The sequence below is a fragment of the Castor canadensis genome, chromosome 6, assembly GCF_047511655.1.
Source record: "Castor canadensis chromosome 6, mCasCan1.hap1v2, whole genome shotgun sequence".
Classification (NCBI taxonomy): Eukaryota; Metazoa; Chordata; class Mammalia; order Rodentia; family Castoridae; genus Castor; species Castor canadensis.
Window position 1 is genome coordinate 23,940,732 of NC_133391.1, and position 15,875 is coordinate 23,956,606.

The window sequence follows — 15,875 nt, forward strand, 5'->3', positions numbered from 1 at the left end:
ACTTGCCTGCCACAGCAGCACAGGCCCTGGGTTCAATCCCCAGCATCGCCACAAAAAGAAACCATAGAGTAATCGCCTTATCACTCAAAAATAGTTAGATTTAAAACACATGTCTGCAGCAGCAAGTTATTATTAAATCGACAGGTTCTATGCAGGCCCAAGGCAATCTCTAAATTATTACTAAATGTAAAGTCCACTACTGTTTATATAGGGTATGATTTTAACTCACTTCATTCTAATACAATGGAAGAAAATGGTATTCTGCAGTCTGGCTGCCACGATGACTGCTGCACTCATTTCTTTTTAAACTGAAAATGTGCTGGCATAGAAAATTATGCCTGTAATTAAAGACACTGCTTTAAGAACAAAAGAAAACACCGAAAGCAAGCGGCCTTCCTTGAGAAGCAGAATTCCTGAGCGTTGCTGATGTGAAGAAAAACCACTGAGTAAGCGATCTGAGTGACTCGTTCCTTTCAAAACCAGCGAAGTATATATTTCCTTCCCCACATTGGCTCTTGGTGCCACTGGAGGTCACTCAGAGCTAACTGCTTCCACATGTCCTTAGACTGTGGTGACTCACTTAAGAGATTAACCCTTCGTCTGCCTTCCTCTCCTTACTTACAGAACGGGTCACCTCTGATCTTGGGGACAGAGAGAGGACTTATCAGGTGTGCCAGTCTCATTCCGAGCCTCACTCCCATGACAAATAGCAGCAGCACTCAACAGCAGCTCTCCTGGCACCTGCACCCAGTGCTGTTCCCAGCACTCCGAGGTCACAGTCCTCTGCACAGACCCCTCTGGGTCAGCGCCCAGAGCTGGGTGCTGTCGTCTGACTTTAGGGACGAGCAAGCTGAGGCTCACGTGAGCCTGGGGTGGCTGTGGGCCGAGCTGATTCCTTTTCAGACCCCATCTTTGCACAGTTTGCCCGCCCCTGGCTCCTACAGAGTTGGTGGGGATTTTTGGTTCTGCAGATGACCTCTCATTTTCTGTACAGTGCCACCAAAGTGAGACAGAGCAGGCTGTGCTCAGAAGTCATCCCTGCCCAGAGCCACTGAGCCACTCCTCTTCCATCTGAAGCACCACTCCCAGCTCCCATTTAATTTTAAACTCAGTGCCTCTCTCCCATCTTCCCATCCTCTGAGACTCTGCCATCCCTTTCTATCCTCAGTCAGCTGTGCAGCCAAAAATACCACCACAATCGACTGAGGTGCCACCTCACATTCCCCATCACAGGTACCTGAGCGCCGAGGCACACACATCAAGGACTGTGAGTCAGGGTCACGCCAACAGGAGCTGAGAATGTGGCCTGACTTAGGCTCAGCAGGGAAACAGGAGGATGCTGTAACGAGCCAAGTCCAAAGCCAAAAGTATTGCTATGGGCTTGGAACAACAAAGGGAGAAAACCTAACTTCAAACAGAAGAGCTCACATCCCAACCTCACCTGCTAGAGTTTTGGCTATTTACAGAGAATTTATAAATCACCTTGTGAAAAAGCTTTTTAAAATAAAAATAACATGTACATTATAAATCTACTCAATACTTTGAAATGGATTTTGTACTGTATTGGAAGTATGCAACAATAATTCAATTAACACCATGCTAGTTAAAAACGAAGTGTACCTATCACATCCATTGTGAGTGTTATGACACAGTTACATTTTAGAATACCTGATAAATTAAAAACAAAAATGACTGCAGGAATTTAGACAGTTCTTTTCCCGGAAGTCATCCCAGTGAGTCTGACCCTAAGAAGGTCTTAAGTGGGCCACTGGCCAGTAGTACTACCTGATTCAAAGAGAAGGATGGGTCTTAGAATGTACATAACTCAGTCATCTTCAGAAAGTGCCAAGAATTAATGATACATCTGGTTGCTCCTAGAAACCACCCCGTGAATTCAGACAGCCAGCAACATCTCAACTGCTAGACTCTTTTTGGGGGCAGGGGTACTGGGAACCAAACCCAGGGCCTTGCATGTAACTAGGCAAATGCTCTACCAGTGAGCTACATCCCAGCCCTAAAAAGTTTTATCTAATTCTTAAAACTTACTAAACCAACAAATAAGAACTGTGTGCATCTGTGAAGTACAACATGTTGTAAAATCCTAAGGACTCATTTTAAAGCATCTGAGCTGACCTCATCACACCCCCCTCTCTCCTACATAATCCATTCTCCTGCTGGAACCTCAACTTTTCTATAAAATGCACATTGAAGGGAAAAAAAAAAACCACAAAAGAACAAGAAAAGATGAAGTGCTTGGTAGCTCCTTGGTCTCCTACCCAGGTGTAACAGAGTCCTCGGCAAATGTAGCTGAACTGGAATGTTGGAGTCGTTGGCTGGGCACTGGTGGCTATAATCCCAGCTACTTGAGAGGTTGAGATCAGGAGGATCACAGTCTGAGGCTAGCCTGTGCAAATGGTTCTTGAGCCCCTATCTTCAAAATATCCAGATCAAAAGGGACTGGAAGTGGGGCTCAGGTGGTATAGTAGCTGCTTTGCAAGTATGAAGCCCTGAGTTCAAACCTCAGTTCCTCCCCATAAAAAAAAAAAAAAAAGAGCTGGAGCTCTTGAAAACAAGTAAAATCATGTCATTTCTTTGCTTTAAACCTTTGTTGGTTCTCCTGTACCACATGAAGTCCAATGTGAAGACAGTGACTTATATAGAAGCATAATTTGATGAATGAGGAACACCAAAAATGCAGTCTAAGCTTAAAATTTATTGTTGAATCATCTATGGTAAAAAGAACACATATAAAGACATCAAATAAATGATCAGTGTATATACTAGTGATCAAAAGACTATTTGCAAAATTATAACCTGGATAAAACTATTGTTACAAAAGTCTTAGAAAAGGAACTTTGAAAACAAAACTAATCAGAACCTCAACTCAGAACCATGTCAACAGTCAGAAACACTCTGGTCACTGAAAAGCAAGAACATGGCATTTGCCAATGTAACCAAGAATTCCATTAATTCAGGCAGCTCTCCTACTCCCTAATGAATGCTAAGCAGTAATGCTTTATTGCAATGTACATTAAATAGACATTTACTATACCAGTGAGAAGGAAACGAACATCAAATTAGAAAGAGGTAAGTTTAATCACTAATCTATTCCTCCCTCCTTCTCTCCCCCGCCCTCTTCCTTCTTTCAACTCACTATGTAGCTCAGGTGGGCCCAAAATGTGACCCTCCGGCCTCTGCTTCTCAAATGCTGGGATTACGTATGTGCACCACCATGCCCATCCAACACATACCACTTACACAACTTTAGATAGGTGACCTAAATTCTAACATACATATAAGTTACCAGTTATTTTATTGTAGATGAAATACGTTCTTTTATGTTCTTTTTGCTTGTATGTGACACTGAGGACTGAACTCAGGGCCTCTACTACTTGATCCATGTCACCAGTATTTTGTAGTTTTTCAGATAAGGTCTCACTCTAACTTTAGCCAGGCTGGCCTCACATCCTGATCCTCCTACCTTCACCTGCCAAAGCTTGGATTCCAAACATATGTCACCCTGCTCAACCTGAAACTCTTTTCAACAGAGTCAGCTGACCAAGTAAATAGTTCAATCAAATAGAAAACATGCTGATATTATTTTCAAATACTACATGAGCTTTACCAAAACAATCACTTTAAGCGCGTAAGTCAAATGATGCCCTTATGAAACAAGATTCTGTAAAAAAAAAAAAGGTAGTTTTTCTCTTCAGATGGCTGTATCACAGTGCAGCAAATACCCTTATCTGTTGAATGAGCTAGGCCCTGGTAACACGGCCTTCATAACGTTTTTATAGGCAAACGAATAACCATGAAGAGTAACAGAACTATAAACCAAACACAAAGACAACTAGTAGCACTTAATTAAAGCTTAGCTTAGTCAATAAATCATTATCCCCAAGCAGAAAACCTCACAGACGGGCAAGACAGGGAGAGAAATGCAACCCAGAAAGCAGGGCGAGGCCACTTCCTCCAGCACAAATGGAGCAAGGACAGTGGGTAGTGCCGGAGACACTGGGGACAATAGGACACTGTGTGACTTTGGGGTGTGTGACACACAGTGCCCTCAGACAGCGGAATGCTGGCCAGGTTGTGACTGGCAGGGAAGGTGGGGTCTCTCTAATGCAGACTTGGTATCCCTTAATCCTCTAACGTGCCTGTCCACTTTATGCACCCATGGTGAAACACTTGTCAAGCATCTGCTATGCACATGTCTGGCGCTGTTGGCCACCAGACACAGACCATAGCTTAGGCCTCTGAGGCTCCAAGAGCCACCTGGGTTTGCCCAGCTACCTCCAAATGAGGATGCTGTGATGGTCCGGGAGCCTCGCACCCTGCTGTGCACAGTTTTAGTCTCGGCAATGTGTCTACCTGGACCTCCAGACATCCCCCCACAGCCCGCTCGCCACCCTCTTCTTCCTTTGCTTTGGCAGATCTAATTTCCTGTTCAGACAAAAAGAAGCTGAAGCAGCCCCTTCTCACCCACACTTGAGGGGCAACCCGTGACCTCTGATGTCATAATGCCTCAAAACCATCTTTGTCTAAAATCTGCATGGAATACATTCCAATTCATCAGCACCACACCAATTTACTTCTCATGTTTTTTTTTGTTTTTTAATACAATTTAAAAACCATGTTAAAATGTTTAAGTGGACTCATGATCAGTTTTTAAAGGGAATAGAAATATTCATGAATCTTTCATACAGTACTTAAATTTTCAAGCTTTGGGCAGAATTTTAGCTGGAAGTTGAAATTCAGCAACTTAAGGGGAAAATTGTGGTTCTTGAATTATGACTGTCAAGTTAAATAAAATCAGCCTGAAGCCCTACTTCTTTATTTCTGTGTTTCTAATTACAACAGCATAATGGACTGGGAGTCATAATATAAAGTAGTTATTTATTCCTTAAATCTGATATTTTTACACATTCACACATAAAAAGCTGATTTAAAACACTTCCTTTCAATACCACAGTGTATAATTCACCTTAACGTAAAAATCTCTATCCCTTAAGAGAAAACTTTGAAAATTCTTCTAATAGATCTTAAAATCAAAATTGCTACTGAAACTTTAGTAGTAGAACAATTTTGCCAGAAATGTCAAATTATACATATATAAAAAAACCCAACTTTCAAGGCTTTAGTTTGTGTATTATATCAAATGAAATTATAATAATGTCACTCATCCATGTAAAGTAGAGAGAAAGACATCCCAACCCAAATAGAAACAAACCCCTCACCCGACACAGGGTACTTCTTACACTGCTAATGCTCTCAGACTAACTGAATCGATTCATGCCACAGGAAGTGACACTGCTAATAAGAATAAATCCTTGAATGACACGTTTCCCAGACTCCCACCAGTGACAGTGGAGTGTTTTTAATTTCTTTACATTTCTGAAATTTTTCCAATGCTAAAATACTGACTATAATATGTAATCCCTGCCAGCTGGCACACTGCTCTTAAACTTTGTAAGTAGGTTAGTAAAAATTCCTATTCTGAATCACATCACAGAAAATGACCCTCAAAATTCAAGAGTTCAAGAAAATATCAGCAATTTCAAGCACTTGCTAATGAGGCTAGCGGTGAAAGTATTTAAGAACATGGCATAAAGATACTTCCAGTGCACCTAAGAACACGTCATCTCCTGAATGAGGTGTCAAGCTCTCCCTCTGAGTAAGTTCAAAGATAAAGAATTTTAAATAAAAACCTTTGGCTTTAAAGCAACTTGTGACTGTGACATATCCATGTCGCTTGAAGTTAAGGAGATCCAAGAAGCATTCCTGATCCCCACATCTCAAAATGATCAGGTCGCTGAAAACCTATCAGGAACAGTTATGTTTTGTGAGATGAGAGTTCTAGAAACATTTATGATCTGTGCATCCTTTGCAGTAGACACCCCGCCAGGCTTCAGGGCTACAAAGATTGTCTACCACAGGATCGTTAAGTGACAAAAAGGGTACCATGCATTTAGACATTAGCTGTAACACAGAAAAGTAGAAAGAACCACTCACCAGCCTTCCTCGGACTCAGCCCGGAAAAGACATTGCAGTGCAGCAAGGACGCTGGCATAAAAGTAAGGCTGGATGCCTTTGTCTAGGAGCTGCTCCACACCGGCCTGTGGGACAAGCCCCGCGGAGGCAATGTGGCTGTGAGCTGGCTTGCCACTCTGCAAGTCTGACACCAGACTGACGTCACAGCTGCCAAGTCCCCGCAGCCGCAGATTAAGGCAGCCTCTCCAGGAAGAAGCTGCTAAGATTCTGTATGCCTCTGGCCAAGAGTAAAAGATGACTTCCACCTCCTTAAATCTGGATGAGTGTGGGGGACCACAACTTCTGGAAGTGCTCAGTGAGAATTCAAAATAGCCTCAGCCCACATAGATGGACACTTCCTATTAAAAACTTAACCCACAAAAATGACCCCTTTCAAAATACTGCTTTTGTTGCTGCCTCCAAAGTTGGTAACATTGTCTCACAATTCAACCAATACAGGCATGAAAAAGGCTACAGCTGTCTAGACTCCCACCACACAGAAATGATGAGGATAGCTGCTCAGACTTATACTTACGATGTCAAGCACTCAACAAACCCACTCAAGCCTCATACCCAACAGGGTAAATTCTGTTATCTTCATGTTACTGAAGAAACTGAGGCACAAAGTAATTGAATAATCTACCTATGGTCACAACATACGTGTAGACATTGTCACTAGGTTATGCTAAGTAGCAGAGACACAGGCCGCTGTGTCTGGTAAGCACACTTTCAGACCAGAGTTCACACATGTGATCAGCATGTGCAGGTTGCTGTGCAGCCGCTGGTTTTCATTCTGCACCTGTCCGCGGCAGAACTTGCACGTCTCACTCCCCCTTTTTAGGCTTTGCTTTTGGTGGCACTGGGGCTTGAACTCAGGATCTCAGGCTTGCCAAGACAGCGCTCTCTCACTTATAATTCCTTTTTGAGGTTGCCTGAAACAGTTACCTAATCTCACATCCTACTGGCCACTTAATTTCAAGGTCTTGCTATATTAGACAAACAAACAAACAAAAAAAAAAGCAAAGAAAAAAACTTAAAAAACTAACGAGTGTCTCTCATTGCCCTGCTATGTTCGTTATATGGGGTCAGAGAACTCTCAGGAGCAAAAGGGTGGAATCAAAAGTCATGCTCAACCCCGTCCTCCAAAAAGAGGGAACAACTTCTGTTTGTCTCAGTACATGTGGGTTTTTCCCCACATCCTCACCCAACCGGAACCCTGACATGGTTTTTCTCTGGAATCTAACAAAAAACTCATCGCAGGCCAAGGCCCCGCACCTGCGCCTGCCCTCATGGGACTGGGGGGACAGTGACTCCCTCAAGGGTTCACATCCCAGGTACTCACTGAGCTCCCCTGCCTCGACCTTCTCAGGGGATGCACTCAGGAGTCAGGCAGTCCTCATGGGACTGGGGAAAATTGAATAAGAGAAGCCAGGGAAAGACTCGAAGCAGTGGGTCATCAAATTTTCTAAGCCACCGGTAATGGCCGCCTGTCCTTCTGCAGCCATTCAGGTCAGAATTTTCAGGTATCTCAGTCTGGGTTGTCTTAAGACTAAAGGGGACATGTCACCTGGTCGGTGCTTTCACAGAAACAGCTGCAATGAAAATTAAAAACAGCACCTCAAATCGAGAAAATGAACCTGTCTCATCGCTGGTCTGAAGTAGAGAAAGGCAAGCCGACAGTCTGCTGTAGCTAGAAGGCTCTGCATATGTTCTTGAAAAGTAGTGATTCATGGTCTTTCCCATTTTGCTAATTTCAATTATATTCAGTTTAAACTTTTTATACTACGAAAGAAAAAAAAACTCACTCTGGGAAATATCAAAAAGAAGCCAAATCTTCCTCATAATCCTAAAAGCAAAGGTATTATGCCTTTCAGGAATCATAAATCATAATAGCTACAAACAGAATACGTGAAGGTTAAAATGCAGTTAAATTACAATCCCTAACCCTCACATCAGTCAGACTTTCTACTATGGAATAAAGAAAGATTGGCCATTGGATAGCTGTAACAAAATTTAATTTTATTTACTTTTTTTTGGCAATACTGGGGTCCGAACTCAAGGCCTCATGCTTGCTAGACAGATGCTCTACTACTTGAACCACTCTGCCAGCCCACAAAACCTCTTCAGAGATTTACCAATTGGTGTAGCATCCACCTGTAATCCCAGCACTTGCAAGGCTGAAGTTGGAGGACCGAGAGTTCCAGGCCAGCCTGGGCTACAAATGGAGAAGCTTTACATTCCTCCAGCAGGTCTGGCTAAGGTGTGCTCGGTGCGTTGTGGTGCAATCTTCTGTGAGGACAGATGTTTTATGTCTGGAATGGAACACAAGGTGCTTAGGCTGCGGGTACAGAATGATCAAACCAAGCAGCTGAGATGTGGGGAGATGGAAGATTATGGAGCTTTTGAGGAGCGGGGAGCAGGCCGAGCTCTTGGTTCATGGCCTCTTTACAGGGGATCCACAGGGAAGCTGAAGTGGGGCATGGGGTGTAAGAGAGAACAAGACAAGGCCTCCTCTGGAGGCCCTAACAGCCTGAAGGGGTAGTGAAAAAGGGACAGCGAGCTGTAAACAGATTACAGCAAACCTGATCTGCAGAGCTCCAAAAGGAAATGCTCACCACCTCAGGGACCTAGACCAGGCTTAAGGAACTATGCCACAGCAGACCTGACTATTTATCTTGAGGTGAGACTTCAGGTAGTGGTACCCATAGCTCTAAAAGCACACCTTTAAGAGAACATCGAAATTTCACACCTATGAAATGTGCCCAATTAACAGGGACAGTATTTACTTAAGGTAAAATATGTATTACCAACAGGGCAAGTCCCACTAATGTTTGTTCTGTCCAGTTTGCTCAAAACGTCCGCCCAACCCTACTTGAGAAGTGGATGGGCGACATCCCTGTCACAGCTAATGAAGTTTAAATCAGTGGGGAACCCTGAATCTCACCAAACCCTCATTCTCTTTCGGTGTTTATACTGTATAGACAGCAGGAATCATGCCTCATTAAAAAAGCCAGAGTATTCAAGTATGATATATTTGATACATTTTAAGAATCTGTGTAAATGCCACAATGTTCCCCACCCAGCACAACAATAAAGAAAAAAAAAAAAAAGAAAACAAAGAAAAAAAAACCAGAATAAAAAGAGATGTTTTGCATTAAAACCCTGTCTTAGGATCATTTCTGCGTAAAGAAAAAATTAAACTGTCCAACTACATTAAAAAAAAAAAGCCAAAGAGAAGGTCAGAGACGGCCTGCTAAGTACGCCACACCGAGTACCATGTTTAACGACTGAAGATCCTGTGGGGATACCCATTTTTCAGCTCTTATGTTACTTTACCTCCCGGTGGTATTTAAAACCCAATCACTCTTCTTAAAATGCCACCCTTGACCTTGACCTATACAAGCTGGGTCCCCACTACTCACTCTACAAAAAAGGCTTATGTGCAAACAACTCAACCCAACACCTGGCTGCACCCATAGTGTGGTCCCAACTTACAACCAACATCCAAAGGAGAAGCTCTTCTACTGGGTGAGACTTCCCAGCAGTGCCTAGCTGCTGTCAAGAGAAGTGTGCACACAGTTCATGTGTCATCTCACTCAAACCTGTCAGATCAGAAAATACTAACAGGATGAGCAGAGAACCATTGCACACCCAATCCCAACTCTTTGCATAGGCAAAGAATGTGACAGCTTCCATTCCTTCACCCAAATTTCCATATTTATCTTAGACACACCAAAGCAACATTAAATGTAAATTTAATATAATTTGAAAATACGATGTCTTTCTCTCATATCTCATTTATCTAAGTTTAGTAATTAGGTAAGGTGCACATCAACTCACAGAACTTAAACACACGCCTAAGCAAGGTTCCCTGCACTTAATGTGATGGGTGACTCCATAGCAACTCAAGTCTAGTAGAGGAACATGCCCTGTCTCACCAAGGCAGACAGTCCAAGTGAGTGCTGGGCCATCTAAACAGTCACTTTCATTTGACAGACCTAACAGTTTAGGTATGTTCAAGGGCCGTTCCATGATGTCATTTTGGAGATCTTTTAGAGCTCAAATTTCACAACACAGCAAACTTCTGGCAAAAATAATTGGAAGACTTCAGTGATTTAAGACTTAAGTGAATCCGTAAACACCTGCTTAGGGAGACCCAATTATAATGAAAAAGCCTCCATAGGACCAGACTCTTCCTCTGGGATGTGGACTAACATTCAGAACCTTTTGAGAATGTGGAGTTCTCGGGTCCTTAATGAACAAGTTGCCCCTTGAAGGCCGTGCAGTAGAAACTGACTTGAACATTTTTAATTCTCTTTCATTCGTTTCTTCTTCCAATTCTTCCTAAATTCTTCCAGTTTTGGTGTGAGATTAGTTGTAACTATTCCTTGAACAACTTTCTTCTGAACTATGTAGGAACTTGCGTATCCGACCAACTTACATTACTTGGTGCCGTTCAAATGCTGCCCTCTCAGAGAGACCTAGCTCAGGGACAATCACAAAGCCTTCCACCTCAAGGAGTGTGGCAGTAGGGGATGCATACTAAAGTATGTACTCATGGAGACTGGACTGCCTACACAGCACACAAAAGAACAGTGGAGGACAAAGGTGGGAGGGTGGGGATGCCAGCACTGGCCATCATCTCTCCTTCCTTCCTCCTTGCTATCCTGTTATCTCAGCTTCTAAGCTACAGGAAAGATGCATGGTTACATTTATGCCTCCTTTGGCATACTTGAACTCTCTAACTTTGGATGCTTTAAGACAATTTCACTTGATGGAAAAAATGGCCTCTGAGTGCTGAATCTTTAACTGTATCTTCATCATAGTAATCACAGCTCAGAAAAACCTCCAAAGTTGTATATGCAACAGTGTGAAAACTTTACATTTATGTGATCACTTATTTTTGAATGTTTGTTGCTAATTATAGATTTTTTTTTTAACTCTGAAAAAAATCATAAAATCTAACTGATTTTCTCCATAGTCTGGTTTACCAACAAAACATCTATTATTCAAGTACTAACAGTCATTTTTCACTTGTCCCATCTGCTTGGAAGCCACATGGTCTGCTTTTGATGCAGGAATAGAATCAAACACATGACAGTATTCCAGTTTCAGCCATAAAAAACAGGCCTCAAAGAAAGTCTATAATGGTTGCTTTGTATTCTGGCTTTACTTACTTGGGAAATCCAGCCGACTCTTCCGCAAGGAACCAAGGATACCCATGTGTTAGAAGTTTCACCACTTACAAACGTGATGCGTTGCATTATGGAGACTCATGACTAAGACATGGCCTTGGGATGTAAAAGACACTCTCATCCTGAGAAAGTAACTGACTTCCTAAGTGGTCCTTACCCAACATGAAACGCACATCAGACAATCAAGAGTGTCTTGTGTCAACATTCCCAACAAGACCATTTGCCTGCCAAGACCAAGTTTAATTGGGGGTGTGAGCGTTCTCTGTTAAACAAAAACTGAGCCAGGTGTGGAGGTGCACGCAGAGGCGGGAGGGTAATGAGTTCAAGTCCAGCCTGGGTCAGGGGACGCTATCTCAAAAAAATTAGAAAACAAAAGGGCTGGGGTCGTAGCAGCTCAAGCAACAGAGCACTTGCCTAGCAACTACAAGGCCCGGGCTCAATCCTCACGCTGGGGTTGGGGAAAGAACCCATATATTTCTTTGTTATATGACTTAAAATACAAAGACCAAGTCTTAATTCGCCATATTTCTATACTTACATTTCTGGAACTGGAAAGTTTGTTTGTTCTTTGCCATACTTTATTCACACACATTCCTTTGCCAACAGGCTTTATCTTTCCTTTAAATGAAAACCTTATTCCTATTTTAGAAGTTTAAAAATGTTACCCATATTTTGCTGCCTAGTATTTAAAAAAAATTCAAAATCAAACAAACCTGGGTTGAGATTTAATTTCCTTGGCTAATAATAAATTTGTCATTTACTTAACAAACATTTACAGGGTATATATTTTTTTCTTTAAAACAAGTACTTTCCTAAGGCCATGTGGGAGAATTAAAAAGTGGAAAAGAAATGAGACCTCCGCACTGACTTGTGGGCAGGTAAGCAGGATAAAGAAATACCTAAGTAAAATACAAGAAAGAATTTTTTTTTAAATTTCCTTTATTCGTATGTGCATACAATGATTGGGTCATTTCTCCCCCCTTCCCCACGCCCCACCCTTCCAAGCAGATACTGTTTTGCCCTTATCTCTAATTTTGTTGAAGAGAGTATAAGCAATAATAAGGAGGACCAGGGGTTTTTGCTAGTTGAGGTAAGGATAGCTATATAGGGAGATTCCTAGTTTTGCTTCCTGTACATACGTGTTACTTTCTAAATTGATTCTTCTCGAACTAACCTTTTCTCTAGTTCCTAGTCCCCTTCTCCTATTGGCCTCTGTCGCTTTAAAGTTTCATCATTAGTTCCTTTGCATTGAGGACATCAAATACTATCTTTTTTTTTTTCTTTTGGATTACCTACCTATCCTCACACCTCCCTTGTGTGCACTCTCCTTATCATGTAATCAAAGTCCAATCCCCTTGCGTGTTTGCCCTTGATCTAAAGTCCGCATATGAGGGAGAACATACGATTTTTGGGCTTCTGGGCTTCTGAGTCCCTCTGCAAAGGAGGGGCAGGGTGCAGAGGACAGTAAGGATGAAAAAAATATTGGGTCCGAAATGAGCTGGTCAGTTGGTGTGGTTAACACTCAGTGGTTGAGAAAGGCAGAGGAACAGAGTGGAAGGTTGTGAGGATTCTGCAACAGGGCCTGGTGAGTGGGCACGCTGACATATGCCTGTAATCCCAGCACTCAGGAGGCTGAGGCAGGAGGATCTTGTTCAAGGACAGCCTGGGCTAAACAAGTGGGCTGGCCTAGGTTTGGAATTGATCACAAATGGCCTTGAGAAAACTGATTACCCCAGGAAGCAGTCTCACTCACAGTGGTACAGGACCAATATCAACAACCCCACTGCAGTGAGTAAGGGCCAAGGCAGGGATCTCGGTGGGAGCCACTGGTTTTGTTCTGGGGGTGGACTCTCACCATGCTGCCAGTGCTAGAGGCGCACACTGCCATGCCCGGCTAGAAAGTGAGACTCCATGCTGGGACACGGGTCTGACTTAGTCTCTCCACTCTCTAACTCGGAGTGAAATGTTCTCTTACAAAGGTTTTTCCAAAGCACTCACTGATGAACTCTCAATAGGTCTGAGACCTGCCACTGCCATGGCCCGGCTTCTCTGGCACAGAGCTGAGATGCTGCGGGGCCCCATGGGACCTCTGCAAGGAGGTGTTCAGGGACCGAATTACATCGTTTCCTTCCGATTTGCGTTCCTTCTGGATGTCATTTTGGACCATAAAGTAATCTTGAGAAGTGAAGTCTGACTTGAGGCGGGTGAGGCAGGAAGACGGAAGGAATTCAGGGCGCCATTCCATCCCTCCCATCCCTAGACAGGGGCTGGTCTTAAAACAACGGCTCTGTCTGTGTTCAATTCACTCAGCGCTCTTCATCTCAAACCAACCACCATCGTGGGGAACAGAATTAACTCTTCAAGAACGGTTAGTGTCTGCCCCGGGCTGAGGAAGCTCACCTTCTCAAAGCACAAGGGGAAGAAACAAAACCCACCCACTAGAACAAAGTCTGGATTATTTCCAACAGGAAGAATGGTGAAGGGAAGAGTGGTTCCCAGTTGTCACATTCTGTGACAGATTAATAAACCACACTTAAGTCAATCAAAATGCAATTATCGTGAAAAAAGCCAGTTCAAAGCATTAAGTGACTGGAAAACAAGAACAACGAGCAACAAAGGGAAGATTCAGCTGCCAAAGCTTTAAGCTCCGCCTAACAGAAACCACCACAAAAGATGTATTCAGCTGGAAACGGGAAGGATATATAGCCCACTTCCTCACATGGTAAAATTATCATCAATCACATGAAAACATCTCGACAACTGTGATATAGGAATTTTCTTAGTCTAAATAATTTAGCTATAATTCTGATCCCTACATCAGCTGAGTATCTTAGTGTTACTCATATATTAGCTATAAAAGACAAAAGGAGAAAGGAGTAAGGTACACCCATTTAAATAACAGAGAAATTTCTGTTTTTAAATACTACTTTAAAATTTTTAGTGCAGATACGCCAGGATCACAAATTATGGATACCTAGACAGACTTTGGAAATGGACCAGTTTTAGACTTCTTTTAAGATTTCATAGTAATATGCATGCCAGTGTTATGTAACAACAAAAATTCTTTTTCAAAATCTAATCTGGAAACTATAGAGTCAGTTTACAAACTCGCATAAATATTTAGTGCTAACAGGAATGGAAAATAGGGCACAGCCACTGTGGAAAAGCGTTTAGCTCAAAAAAATTAGACACAGAAATGCCAAACCAATAGCATAGATGGACACTGTGGTACAGGACTCTAGTAGGATCACCTGAGCCCAGAAGTTTGAGGCTGGCCTGGACAGCACAGTGAGACCCTGTCTCCAAACAAAACAGAAGAAGAGGAGGGGAGGCAGGGAGGAAGGAGGAAGGATATGCACCATCAGAGAGCTGAAACTAGGTACTCAATAAAAATCTGTATGGGAATGTTCGTGGCAGCACTACTACCAGAGCCAAAAGGTGGACACACCCCAATGCCCATCACAGATGGATGGGTGAACAAAATGAGGCATACGCACACAGTTATTCAGTGACAGAAAATAAAGCTTCTACACATGCCACTACATGATGAAGCCACAGCAACACAGGGAGTGTGAGAAGCTAGACAGGTGGTCTCATATTTCATGACTGCACTTGTAAGATATGCCCCAAATAGGTAAATTCAGAGACAGAAAGTGGACTAGCCCTCCTTGTCAGGAACCGAAGGAGAGTGAGATGAGAAATGACTGATAGGCACCAGGGGTCCTTTGGGACCTCTGTGTTTTGGAGCCAGATCCAGGCAATGGGTGCCCACCACTGTGGATGAATGCATCACACCCTGATAAGCTGCATACTTTAAAATGACACATTTGATGGTGCATGAGTTTTCCCATAATTTAAAAATAATTGATGTGCTAATATGAAATCTGTAAAGATCTAAAGGAAGATGAGCTTGGAACTTAATCGGTTCTGTCCAGCAGGTTTCAGCTTGCACACAGACAGACCTCATAGACATGGCGGAGTAGTTGCCAGGTGCCCGTAAAGCATGTCACACAAATGCCTGGATTCCCACCGGACCATCAAGTAAGCACGCGGCAGCACTGTGTGTTAAGAGTTGCACACACCTTCACCTCGAAATACTTTATTACTGAAATATACTGATGGCTGCCGACTAACCAGGGTTCTGGTCGCCGGAGGCTGGACAGCTGTGACAATGTCTCACACGTGAGACAACAAGGAAGTGTGTCACAAAAGATGTCTCTGTCACATGTGCCACTGCTTGATGGCACTTTGCCCACAGCAGACCTTCCTTCCAACTCGGGAGTCAGTTCTCTCACTCGGCCGCTCTGTGCTAACCAAGTAATGTCATTCGCTAAAACTTTTATTGTCACTTCTGCACAGCAGAATCGCCAGGAGTAATTCTATTTCTCAAGAAACCACCTTCCTTGCTGAGCCAAAAGAAGCAACATCTCATCTATTCCATTTTTTAAAAAAGAATATTTATTCACTGTCAGACAAAAGTCTTTATTCTTTTGATTCCCTCACCTTCATCTCCTCCATTCACCCTCCTTCCCACACACCGCACCTATTTTACAGTCCTCTCTTTCCTTATTAATATTTAAGTTGATGCTCAAAGGGGTTTCTTTTTTTTTATTATTATTTTGTTATTCATATGTGCATACAAGGCTTGGG

General features: G+C 42.8%; 1 protein-coding gene across 43 annotated transcripts in view; it reads right to left on the reverse strand.

Moving 5' to 3' along the window:
• The window catches only part of Plekha5 (pleckstrin homology domain containing A5), a 201,834-nt gene that overhangs the window by 91,324 nt on the left and 94,635 nt on the right, over positions 1 to 15,875 (reverse strand). Inside the window, exon 4 of one of the 43 annotated variants that reach the window (XR_012448819.1) lies at positions 8,166 to 8,342. The exons of 41 other annotated variants lie outside the window; for them this stretch is intronic. The gene's annotated coding sequence lies outside the window, so the exon portion shown is untranslated. Of the gene's footprint in view, positions 1 to 6,012; positions 8,108 to 8,165; positions 8,343 to 15,875 lie in introns of those variants that run through there. One more of the 43 variants, XM_074075959.1, reaches the window with a different exon arrangement.